General features: G+C 34.6%; 1 protein-coding gene across 1 annotated transcript in view; it reads right to left on the bottom strand.

Moving 5' to 3' along the window:
• Nucleotides 1-13,421, bottom strand: part of LMNTD1 (lamin tail domain containing 1) — a 254,462-nt gene that overhangs the window by 186,329 nt on the left and 54,712 nt on the right. The window lies entirely within an intron of this gene.

Raw genomic sequence — 13,421 nt, 5'->3', positions numbered from 1 at the left:
TATTTGCAGCCGCTTCCCAGAGCTAGTAGCACTGCCTCAGCTCCACCTCAGACCATCAGGCATTAGATTCTCATAGGAGCACTGGTCCCTGGTGCCAAAAAAGGTTTGGAACCACTGATTTATTTCACAAATATTAAACATCTGACATATGCCAAGCAATAATTAGGCATTGGAATATGATAGTAATATCTAGAACAAGTCCTTGCCCTCACCAAATCATAATGATCCAGTATAGAAGGCAGATAAACAAGAAATAAAGTAATAAAGAGATGCTAAATTATAATGACAAAATGTTTATAGAAGCATCTAACTTAGTTTAGGTGGGATGGGAAAATGTATAGGAGTCATTTTCACAAATATCTCCCTTCCGGTTATTTGTATGTATCTAAAATTTTTCATGTGTTTGTTTCCATGATTATTGTCTATCTGTTCCCAATAGCACGAAAGTTTCAAAGGACAGGGACTGTTTTGTTCATTGCTGTATGTTTAGAGCCTAATAACAAGGCACTCAATAAATATTTGCTGACTAAATGACTAACTTGTAGGATGTGATGCTGGGGAGGTAGATAACAGCTTTCTAAGTTATGCTGAGATGTTAGATTTCATTTCCTAAATAGTTAAAAACATGAAATGGTTTTCAGCAGATGAATGGCATGATTTAATGTAGAGCTCCATGGAGAAAGAGGATGGGGCAGAAAAGGGAAGGCTGATGGTCTTCAGTGAAGGAGCTATGCCCAAGTGCGGGTCAGAGTCGATGGTGGCCTAAAGTTCATTTTGGTAATGAGGATGGAGAGAAGTGGACAGATTCAGGAGACATTTAAGAAGTAGAATCCACAGGCATTGGTGATTGAATATGATGCAGGAAAGGGATTAGTCATGAATGATCCCAGGTCTGAATCATTTAATGGTTGGATAATGCTATTATTAAGGTACGAAGCACTGGAGCAAAGAGATTTCTTAGGGAATATCAAGAACTCAGTTTTGAGAATGTGTACTTTGAGGTATCTTCATGATATCCAAGTAAAAATGTCCAACAAATACTTAAATAAATGCGTCCAAAGCTAAAAAGGGTGTCTGGACTGGAGATATAAGTTGAACTAGAAGTTCAACACAGAAATTCAGTTGAATCCCAAACTTGTTAGGGAGTTACAATCAGAACAGAATGTTTTTTTTCCATTTTCATGACACTTGGCATGTCACACTTGCTAAGCATTAGCTGATGATGATGACAACTTCCCGGTGTCAGACTAGTCTTCAAATTGACGTGCAGAACTGCACTGACAGGGGCCTGGCCTCGTGCAGTTTCCAAATTGCTTGGCAGCTGAAGGAGGTGAAAAGCTCATTACCAAGCCATCTGTCCTGAGATTCTGCCCTCATTTCTAGGCCAGAGAAATTTGAATAATTTCAAGAAAGTTTAAATAGCACATACAGATTGGTAAATTTATTTGCTATTAGTTTTATATCCTAATTTCTTGGGCACTAACAAAAACATCAGAAAGTTGAGCAAGGTGGCAGTATTAGCAAGTAAATACCCTAGATGTAGCCTTCATCTCAGAAGAACACATAATTTAACAGAGGGCCAGCAGTCTTCCCATGAAACATATTACATTTCTGTTACTAACGTTGGTTTTTCTTTCCCTATTTCTATGATCCACTTTTAGTCATATATTAAGGCATTCTTGTACAATAAAATTAAAAGATAATAGTAACAATGAAATTAATCTATTAGTCAATTTGAATCTCTTGCTTGTTACAGATAAACTTACCTGGATTCATATCTTTCTTCCCCTACTTCCCTCCATTCCTTTCCTCCTCTTAATTTTTCCATTCTTCCTTACTCTCTCTTACCTCCCTCTATTTCTTTCTTTCCTTGTATAAGCAAAGAGTACAGGATTTTGAGTCAGATAGAACTGGGTTTGAATCAGATTCTGAATCTGTTTCCTATGTTTTAAATAATAATAATAATAATAATAATAATAATAATTTAGGTTTAAAATATCATACAGTTACTATGAGGGCAGATGAGAAAATATATATAAAATCTACTGCATAAAGATGGCTCACAGTAGATAGTCCATAAATATAGATTGTATTCCCTTTTCATGTTCCTCCATTAAGAGGGCTATTGGACCTCAGCCAATGAAACCTGTTAAGCATGGTTGAATTAAATTCAGTGAGTGGTAGAAGAGAAAACCAGACGATAATGAGTTCAGAAGTGAGTGAAAAATAATAATTTATAGACAGTAAGTGATACAGCCACTCTTTCAAGAAGCAAGAGAGGATTAAGAAATGTAGAATAATGGAGCAATAGTATGAAGGAGAATAAGTCATGGAAAAATTTTTTTGGTGACAGTTGGTTGTGTTTTTAGGATAGGAGGTTTGAGCAGCCCATAACAAGGAAAGAAGGGGACTGATGAAGATGAGAAATAAAAAAATGAGAGGGACAAATAATAGAGAAAATACCTAAGGACAGAATGTAAGAGCAGCGCAAATAAATGTTACTGCAGCTATAATAGCAAATTGCCAAATGAATGCAAACTTCCTATGGGGAGTATAGGCATGGCCTTTGGAGACCTGAGCCCCGCTATGACCCAGGACTTTAATAGACTTATTATCAGCAGCACCAAGTTCAGGGTTCAGGATTCAGTGTTGAGGGCTGAGAAGTATTATAGGAGCTCCTTTCCCTAATGCCTAAAACGTCAATTAATCATTATACATCAAATGGTTAAGAGCTATGTACCTTAGTTAAGAGGCTATCCATGGGAAGTACAGCCTTCAGTTTGAATATGAGATCCATCACTTATTTTTTTGTATAATTTTGGGAAAGTTTTTAAATTTCCCTGTACAGCTTTCAGTTTGAATATGAGTTTCATCACTTATTTTTTTGTATAATTTTGGGAAAGTTTTTAAATTTCCCTGAGCATTAGTTTAACTCTAAAATAAGAATAATGGCTCTTTCATAATAGAAATGTAGATAATGCACTCTAAATAATTAATAGTGATTAGTATACAGGAAACAATTTCTATTGTGAAGTGTTAGAGTACTATAATTTGCCTATTTGTTTATTATTTAATATTTTTTTGTTTTATTTTCATAAAACATTGAGCACATCTAATAGAATGTGCTTGCAGAAATTTAAGCTGATATCACTGTGACTGATGTTGTCCTAAGGTGGTCAAATGAAGAGGTTGTCACAAGATTCTGAATGTGGCTCAAGCCAATAGAATGCTGAGAATCCCCCAAAGAAGCCCAAGCATTTTGTGTGCAAAAATTACCCATGATATCCAGACTCATCAAGAGAAAAAAGGAACATTTTCATTAAAAGTTTCAAATGCTGAGGACACTATCTTTAAGAACTTCCCTAAGACTTTGGCATCTATTTATCTATTTTTTTCAGGTTTAAATCAATATGATTCTTTCCCAGTGTGATGGCAACTATAACATCAACAAAAGCACAAAATAGAGAAATTCATAGGTAAAAGAGTGTCTCATTCTACTATTTCATTTATGAACATTATTACTATAATTATCGTTACTTAATAAGTATTGTATTTAGCCAGTAGTTTTGACTAGACCAATTCATGAAGAATTCATTTTTAATGTGACAAACGCAGAATGTCTAAGACTTAATTATGAACAGCCCAGTTTTTGTCTTGCCTTTCCTCAACTCTGACTCCATATTCCACTAGAAAAGGCAAAATATAACATGTAAGTCCAGTCTATTATGTAATTGAATTGAATAATAAAGACCGTTTAGAATGACTTAAAGAGGTAGAGCAAAGAGAGGGTTTCAAAAGGGCCAAATGGAATGAATCTTTGATACAATAGAGAAGTGCTTCTCAAACTTTCATGTGCCTATAAATCAGCTGTGGATTTTGTTAAATGCAGATTCTTATTCAGCAGACCTAGTGTGGGATCTGAAGTTTTGCATTTCTAACAAACTTCCAGTTACCAAGGATGTTACTGGTCCCCCACCACACTCTGAGTAGTGAGGAAGACACTACCAATAATGAGTGAGGAGGAACAGTGATATGTGTCCTCTAACTCAGCATCATAGAAAATGTCTGAAAACGCAACCACCGAATACCTGCCATTGGAAATCTCTCATCTTTTAACACAACAGCTCTCTGACATATTGATGCTAATAACTGACATCTACAAGCAGAAGGCATAACCTCTGGAAACAATTCTTTACCTAGAAACCTGATGGACAATGTAACAATTAACAATTAACAATATGACATCATGTGCCAAGGTAAAAGAACAAAAAACGAGGCCAGGAATCTAATCAATTCTCTTTATCAGAATTGGGCCATTCCATATACCCGAAACTAATACAGTATTCTACGTCAATTATATCTCAATAAATAAAGAATTAGGCCATTTCTTCACATATTCCAATGGTGAGTCTCAAGGTAGATCCTTTGGTAAAACTGTAACAAATCTTTCTATTAAGACTTTTTTTTTCTGGTGGACCTGTCAATATGGAGTAGTTCCTCTCCACATTTTCTAGTGTAAAACAAACAAATTCAGATTCACGTTCAACTTCAGTAGGTTATAACTCCATACTTAGCAAATATTTTAGAAGGAAGCACATGAAAAAAATACTTGAATATATGGAAATCCTAAAGAAGTGCTATGTCCTAAGTACTTTTAGAATTATTTGCTTTGCTAAACACAACACACAAAAAAAATTGTAGTGGAAATCAATACTCTGATTTGTCTCTTTTTAAGAGTATTTATTTTTATTAGAGGATTGCTTTTCCTAAAAGCAGTCACCCTCCATAGGCAATGAAGGCTAAGTGCATCCAATTGCTTTCAATTGTGGTCAGAGGTAGTACACATTCTCTAACAACCTCAGAAAAGATGGTCAAAGGTATACTGTGCATGAAGATATTTACTCAGCAGTGAGCTATCACATATATTTAAGCATTTTATCTTTAACAGACAAAGAGAATGTCAGAAGCTTCATTTCCTAGCTAGATAATAAGCATCCTTCCCTAAGCTTGGATGAGTACATAGCACATCATTTCAATTGTTGCATGAGTGATGGCTGTAAGTATAACAGCTGACACCTTCACTAACCATTATTCTTGGAAACAAGGCAATCTGTAAACTCTGAGAAGAAGATTTTGCTAGCTGGGTGTTTCTATCTATATTTGCCACCTGAGGAGAATAATAGCTTTATTTCAGAACAAGTTGTATAAGTAGAGATATATCCTAAATTTTACAATGGAGTAGCAGATGCTTTTTTTCTCCCCAATCATTTCAGTTTTCTTTTCTGGGCATCTTAATGTAAACTGACTCTTGAAAGGGCTTTACAAATTTATCTTCTTAAACTGTACCCATCCTCTCGGCTAAAGAGTTGCTGTAATTGTTTCTGAAATGCAAACCCTGATTTATATTTCACTGGGATTTTCAAAAGGGTTGCATGCAGCACAATGGGACCTGTGTCCACTTGTCTTCGTTCCCTTGATAAGTAGGAAATTATCCTGGGGAAAGGCAAGCACAGGCTGTCACTGAGAAGCTGGGGTTTGTATTCTCTATGAGAACCATTCATCCTGTCACTAATATGATGCCTTACTTAAACTACCAAGACAAAAATAGATCTTCACTTGAGCTAGAGAAGCAATAGGGTGAGAAGTACAGGACTACAAGTTTAAATATTTCAGCTCTGTGAAAATGACTCCCTGAATGTAGGTAATCTTGGTTAGGCTAGTTCACTTAAGCTGCAAAGAACTGGTCCACCTAGACTGTCAATCAAGTGAGCAACCACTTTTTAATTAAAATAACAAAGAACATAGACAAAGAAAATTCAGCAAATTAACTTGAAGCTGATACATTATGTTGAATCATCACCGATGACATTTGGATAGGAAACAAAATATTGAATTAAAAGCACATTTGCCTTTTTTAATAATTGGTAAATTTGGAAACAAATAGTCAATTTCAATTAATAAAATTTGGGGACAGGTGGGTGTTGGCCCTGGTACCGTAGCACCAACTAATTTGTCCTACTGCTCGTAGGTCTGAGATCTGACTGGAATAAGTTTTACCTTCTCTGGAGTTTTAATTTCAACTCCTTTGTTTTAATAAAATTGAAGTATCTCTGTACGTGATTCTTGATATAGCCATTTATTTTATAGTTATAATGCCACTAACAATGACCATTTATTAAGCATGTGTTAAATAATGAATACTCTAAGTAGAGTATCTAATTAAATCTACTCAAAAACTCTATGACATAGCCATAGCTATTATTAGTACCAAAATAGAGATAAGGAAATTGAAGCCTAGAAATCTTTATCACTCAATTAAATTTTTTGAAGAATTTCCATATTGTTTTCCTACATTCCCTCCACCAGTACATAAGGGTTGCCTTTTCTCCACATTCTTGTAAACACTTATTATTTCTTATCTTTTTGATAATAGCCATTGTAACAGGTGTGAGGTGATATCTCATTGTGGTTTCAATTTGTATTTCCCTGATGATTAGTGATGTTGAGCACTTTTTCATGTGTCTGTTCTTTAGGAAAATGTCTACTCACATCCTCTGCTCATTTTTAATCAGATTGTTAGTTTTGCTATTGAGTAGTATGGATTCTTTTTATATTTTGGATATTAACTCCTTATCAGATATATGATTCTGCAAATGTATGAATTGTAAATATTCAGTAGGTTTTCATTTTGTTGATGATTTCCATTGCTGTGTAGGAGAATTATTCTTTTTGTCTAATAATATTTGATTCAAAGAGTTTGTAAAACGTTTGGTGATAATTATATCACTTCATATCCTTGGCAAATTTTAGCCAGCTCATGGTCATAATAAAAGTCTCTCATTTTGGTAAGTTATTGCAATGAGAAACTTGTTTTTTTGTTGCCAAGAAGAATATATTGAGGTAGTCTGGGAGAAACTGGTATAATTGTGGAGGAAGGTTAAGATGTTTGATCCCTGAAGTAAATAAAAAAGCAGCAACATATTTTCAGTGGAATCTGAAGGTTCAATAATGCATAGAATTTAAGGAGTTCTATTTATTACCTGTTGGGTCAATAGAAAAACAAATTTAAATCAGATAGTTGTTTTATTGAATTAATTAGATTTCATCTCTCTCTCCAATTATTTTATAGCCTAGTAGTTAAAAAAACAATGTATGACTCAGTTGCATCTGGATACATTCCAAGTATTACATAATTACAAATGGCAAGTAATTGTTTTATAATGCTTTCCACAATACCAACCGTTCATGCTGGATAAAATAGCAGGTATGAAACCCTGTGGAGTTATTTCAAATTTTCCATCAACTCACACTTTTGAGCATTACTGATCTCATGTTTTTCTCCAATGCTAAGATTTTAGACCCAAGCTTAGCCATTTCTTATTGCAGTTGTTCATTTGTTTCCTGAGCCTGTTGCAGCATGACTTGACCATTGTTTAAATGCATTTGTAACTCCAATAACTGAGGGCAAAAAAAGAGGGGTGGGGGTGGGGGGAACGAGGCTGTGTTAGACAAGAATTCTGTTTTATAATAAAAGAAGCCATTGAACGCCAAAGCTGATTACGAAACAAACCCCATCAAGATCTAAAAATTCCACCAGAGAATGAAGCATAATGAGAATCTTCAAGTCAGTTCTAATTTCTTTTCTGTCTGCAGAAATTCATTGTTAAAAAGCAATATATGAACTCATTTAAAGAAATCTGGCAAGACTTAAAAATAGTAGCTTAATCTGCTACATTTTATGACATTTTATAGCCAATTCATGTTTTAATAAGTTTGTTCATTTAAAAATTACAATAGATTATCTGATACATTTCCCTTTTATAAACTAGATTTTTCCTCATGAAGTACATCTCGTTTAGATATTTTTAAAAATCTCAGTTTCTTTACAGGATGGTTCTATAAATATTCACAATGTATAATTTTGGATTACACATTTATTATAAAGACCTTAGCCAACAATGCACCATGAATAATAATGATAACATGCTTTGCTAATTCTGCTTCTTTAGGATTTTAATGAAAAATCAGCACATAGCACTAAGAAGGTGGCATATAAATGATTTGTGAGTAACAACATGGCAAAGTAAATTAAAATTGTAAAAAATGGTTTCATTGTCCAAATATTTGAGTTTCATTCAATTCTGAGAGGCAACAGGGTACAGTGGAATTCCTTGGATAATGTATCCAGATGTGTTTTCTCAGTTGTAAATTGGCAATATCATCAATTAATTAACTTTATTGCAGAAAGAAATGAAACACTAAATGTACTATCTAAACCTAATTGTAATTTGTTGGGGGCATTAACTTCAGCATTTTCTGAAACTTTGTATCTAGAGTAATATATACAGACCCAAAATGATAATGCTGTAGATAGTGCTGATTAATATTAAATTTCTATAAATCTCTGAAATATTTTCCTTTAAAAATTAGTATATATGTATATATGTAAGATACATATATACTATATATCTATATCTATATATTCTCTTCCACTCCATTCCACCCATGCTCTAGATGTGATACCTAGTGATCTAGCCTCTAGCCAACGTACTATACTGTACATGTATCCCTGGCTAAAGAGTATTAATGAACCATATTGCAAAAGGCCCCCTGCCAAAAAGTACTCTACCTCATTTTCCTAAGTCGATTGGGTTCTAAAACATGTATTGTTTGCTCTGGTAGGGCTGTTCTTTCTACTATTTATTTTGTGTTATGGTGAACAGTTTTAAACCTTAATGTATGACAAAAAGTCAAAAAATACGCAAGTGATATTTACACCCCCCCCCAAAAAAGGTGGTGAGGTGGGTAAACAGACTACAAGTTCTCTTCAAGAAAATCACAGGAATCAAAGTAAAGTTCATGAAGCACTTACTAATTTTTAAAGATTCTTTAACCTTCATAAAGATAATAAACATTACTGCAAGCTGGAGGATTGACCAGCAAAGAAATTATCCATGTTGACTGTCTGGAGAGCATCTCCTTGGGGCTGTCCTCCAAAGAACTCACACAGAAATGATCCTGCTGTTTCTGGAACTTTATCCCCTGAATTAAACCTGGTATGCTATACCCAAAAGTTTTTTTGAGAGATGATCTCTTTGGGAAGGTAATTTAAAAGATATGGCTTTTTGATGGGACAAAAGATGTTCAAGAGACTGGCTGAATCACATTAGGCACATTATAGACTAAAGAAATGAAACAATCTGGTGAAAGAATTAAAAGCATGAAAGTATGTCGAGAAAATAAATAATAAGCTGATCTAAGTTTAAATCTCATACCTAACCTGGTACACACAAGACAAATGGAAGACACTCTTTCTAGGATGTGAGAGGCTTAGAACTGCAGGAGACAATGGGTAAATCAGTCCATAATGGTTAATCTTATTCAACTAACAGTGACTGGTTACTGAATAAATCCACAAATAGCCCATATCACCCAAGTAAAATTAGCCTTTAACCAGAAAGTGAAGGCAAGTCGTGTTTTCCAGATAGAAGACAAAATGTTACAAAAATTGTACCAGCAGGAAGATTCCACAGCAAGTATACACCTTACCACTTTTGATATCAAATGAAGATAATTCTAAGATATCATAGTTGAGTTTATATATATAATCAGAAGAGAAGGGGTTTTCTTGTAGCTACTTACTCAGGGGAAAACTTTATGAGAAACCATAAAGGGTCTTTATTTATGTTATTTTTTAACCAAGTTTTTAACCCTTATATGTCTTATTTTAGGCCCACTTTATACAAAATAGGTCTATGGCAGCTGGGATTAAGATGGGGCAGAGGAGATGGAGAGAAGTGTAGAGATGCAGCTTGCTGATGGAGTGGGTATGGGGATGCAAAGAAAAGGTAAGAATCAACAATGACTCCAAGGTTTCCACTTTGAGCATTTGGGTGGCCAGTGGTGGTATGCACTGCCATGGATAAAACCAGAGACTGAGAAACAGATTTGGGGGGAAGGATAGGGTGACAGAAATCAAGAATTCCATTTAATACTCTTTTAATGGATTGACCCTGTAGATTGCAGCCTCAGAAGTGGCAATAAGCAGAAATTTACCTACATATACCCTTGTCACTGATCCTATTTGAGCCATGAAATATCTGCTTTATAAAATGAGGAGATTACGAAACTAAATAATATAATTATTCTTCTCAATTTGGTATACTAGTAACCATTTGGGAACTATAATGAGTCTCACTTAATGCACATCACATTTTAAGCTTTTCAGAGGAGAGTAATGAATATGTGTGGAAGGCTCATTAATTTAGTATCCAGGAATGTGTTGTTGCATGCAGCAGTGCTAAAAATAAGAGTAGAGGTCTAAAAATAGCAGCACAGTTTCCTCCCCATAAAATACTTTCTCTAACAGATGAACAAGTTGCATTGCTCCTGTTCATGACTCCTGGCCTACTTTGAGGGTCTGTAAGCACCAAAATAAGTAATTTGACAAAGCTCACAACTTGGAAAGTTATCATTGCCTTATTTAGAGTAAAGTCCATTATATTTAGGGATGACTTTCTCCCTATTTTCCTTGGATCTCTGTGTTATTAGAGTTGAGTAGACTCCCAGAGGTTACACATGGATTTACTTAAAGTCCTAAACTAGAAGACACATTATTAATTGTACAAAATCATTCATAGAAAGCTAAACATGGCTTTTTGTGCCATATCGGTTATTTCATTGCATTGATATTGCACTGTTTTATATGGAGAAACAGTTATTGCCCAAATTTCATTGTCCCCTAATGCATCCATCAGTCAAAATTTAGAGATCTGAAGTAAAGAGATATGTAGTTCATAGCTGATATCTCTAGAGAATGAGATTTCCCAGTCAGATCAATTTAATAAACGTTAAGAGAATGTTTACCATGTGTCAGAAACTGTGCGAGGGGCCGAGGACACAGAATTAATGTTGCATCGTGTTTTTATAAACTGCCTCAAACTCCCGCTTCTATTTTTTTAATAGTAGCTAATATTTATTGAACACTTAATGTATTCCATTAAGTGTTTTTAAGTAGTTTCAAGAATAACTCAGAGCCAGTTATTTTTCATACAAATGTTCTCATATATGAGGAATAGGATGACCAATTCATCCCAGTTTGCCTGAGACTACCTCAGTTATTCTTTTCATTGAAGCAAAATTCATATGACATAAAATTAACCATTTTAAAGTTTATAATTCAGTGACATTTAATATATTCACAATGTTGTTCAATCATACACAACCTCTATTTAGTTCCAAAACATTTCCATCACCCAAAAGAAACTCCCTAACACATTAAGTAGTCACTATTCCCGCCTCTCCCAGCTGCCATCAACCACCAATCTGCCTTCTGTTCCAATGCATTGACCTATTCCTGATAATTCACATAAATAGAATCATACCATATGTAACCTTTTGTGTCTGTCTTTTTTGACTTAGCGTAAAGTTTTTGACACTCATCAACATTGTGGCATTATCAATACTGCATTCCTTATTATAGCTGAATAATATTCCATTGTACATATACCCCGCATTTGTTTATTCATTGTCAGTGGACGGACATTTGGAGTGTTTCCACCTTTTGGCTATTGTGAATAGTGTTTCTATGAAAATTCATGTATTTTCAAGTATTTAGGTAACTGTTTTCAATTATCTGGGGTATTTACCCAAGAGTGAAATTGCTGAATCATATGGGTAATTCTATGTTTAACTTTTTGAGGAACTACCAACTGTTTTCCACAATGGCAGCATCATTTTACATTGCCATTAGCAATGTGAAAGAGTTCCAGTTTCTCCACATCCTTGTAAACACTTGCTATTCTCCATTTTTGTAGCTTTTTAATTATAGCCATCCTATTGCTTTTGAAGTGGTATCTCTTTGTGGTTTTGACTTTCATTTCCCTAATGCCTAATGATGTTGAGCAGCTCTTTAGGTGCTTATTGGTCATTTGTCTATCTTCTTTGGAGAAATAGCTAGTCAAGTGCTTTATACATGTTTTAATTGGGTTGTCTTTTTATTGTTGAATTGTAAAAATTTTTATATATTCTGAATATTAGACCTTTATCTGAATAAGATAACTAATGATTCTTAGGACTCATATCTAAAGGTTCTAATTCAAATGGATGGGAGTGAGGCCCATGTATTTATATTTTTTTAAAGCTTCCAAGTTATTCTAATTTGTTACCAGTGTTGAGGACCCCTGGTCTAAAAGGAGAGTCCTTATTGTCATATAGTGATATAGTCTATTACATATTATATAAATAATTGCAATGTGGTGTGATAAATGCCAAATACAGAAATTTATAATAAGCGATCTCTTTTCCCCAAGATCTTACAAGTTATAATCTGGATATTTCTGACATCGTATAATCAATGACTGAGAGAAAATTTAAGAGAACTTATAACCCAAATCCCTGTATTTTTTTTTATTGGCTCTATCTATTTGTTTATGAAAGCTGCCTTGGTGCTAAGGCAAGTTTGACTGCAACCATATGAGAAACCATGAGCCAGGGCCATCAGCTAAACCACTCCAGAGTTCCTAACTCTCAGAAATTGGGTGAGATAATAGATGGATATTGTTACTAGTGACAAATTGACAAAGTTCGGAGGTTATATATTATGCAGCAATAGATAACAACACAAATGGTAAGTAAATATCCAAACACTTTATCAAAAATAAGCAACCTCACCATGGTTGTTCCCATGTGTACAGGAAAGACAATGGTTGGCCTTGGGATCAGGAACCTGGGTTCTAGTTGAGCCCCATCACTTGTTCCATGAAATGAGACTAATATTACTTGTTTCCTTAGCTGGAATTGCATCACATGTCCATACCTAAACGAACCATGATTCATCCCTTTTGGCTTAGGCTGGGGCCTTCCATAAAGTGTATGACTAGATAGAAGAAACCGGATATATACACAGCATTAAGGTCTATTTGGAGACAAGTTAAATGTCTTTTGAGTAATCAACAGAAACCATTTCCTACCATCACATACTAACACAAATGACCTTTAAACAGGTAGTCTATCCAAGCCTCCCAGAACAAAACAACTACAGACTTGAGTTCTTACAGTGGGACAAGTAAAAAGAAGAAACAAACAAGTTAAAAAAATGTTACATGTCAAAGAAGGTATGGACAGATCACACTGACGTAGCCTCCAAAAGTAATCTGTGTTTGTCATACAAAATTTAGACTAGAAGATTTGGCCATTCTTCTTGTAGCTGTCTATGGCAACAGCAAGGATAAAACATAATATAAATGTGGTATGTACTACAGAAAATTAATAGTACCTAAAATATCTTCCATTCTGTAAAAAAAACGAAATATATTTTTCAGAAGTTGAAAAGTTGTCTGCTTAGGACAGCTAGGAGTAACGTAGAGGCTGAACTGGTATTTTTTGATTCCTATTCAGTGGGTAACGTGGTACAAATAGAG

The sequence above is a fragment of the Pteropus medius genome, unplaced genomic scaffold, assembly GCF_902729225.1.
Source record: "Pteropus medius unplaced genomic scaffold, Ma_sr-lr_union100, whole genome shotgun sequence".
NCBI classification, from domain to species: domain Eukaryota; kingdom Metazoa; phylum Chordata; class Mammalia; order Chiroptera; family Pteropodidae; genus Pteropus; species Pteropus medius.
The sequence above is the reverse complement of the archived record's forward strand: the minus strand, read 5'-3'. Positions and strand labels throughout refer to the sequence as shown.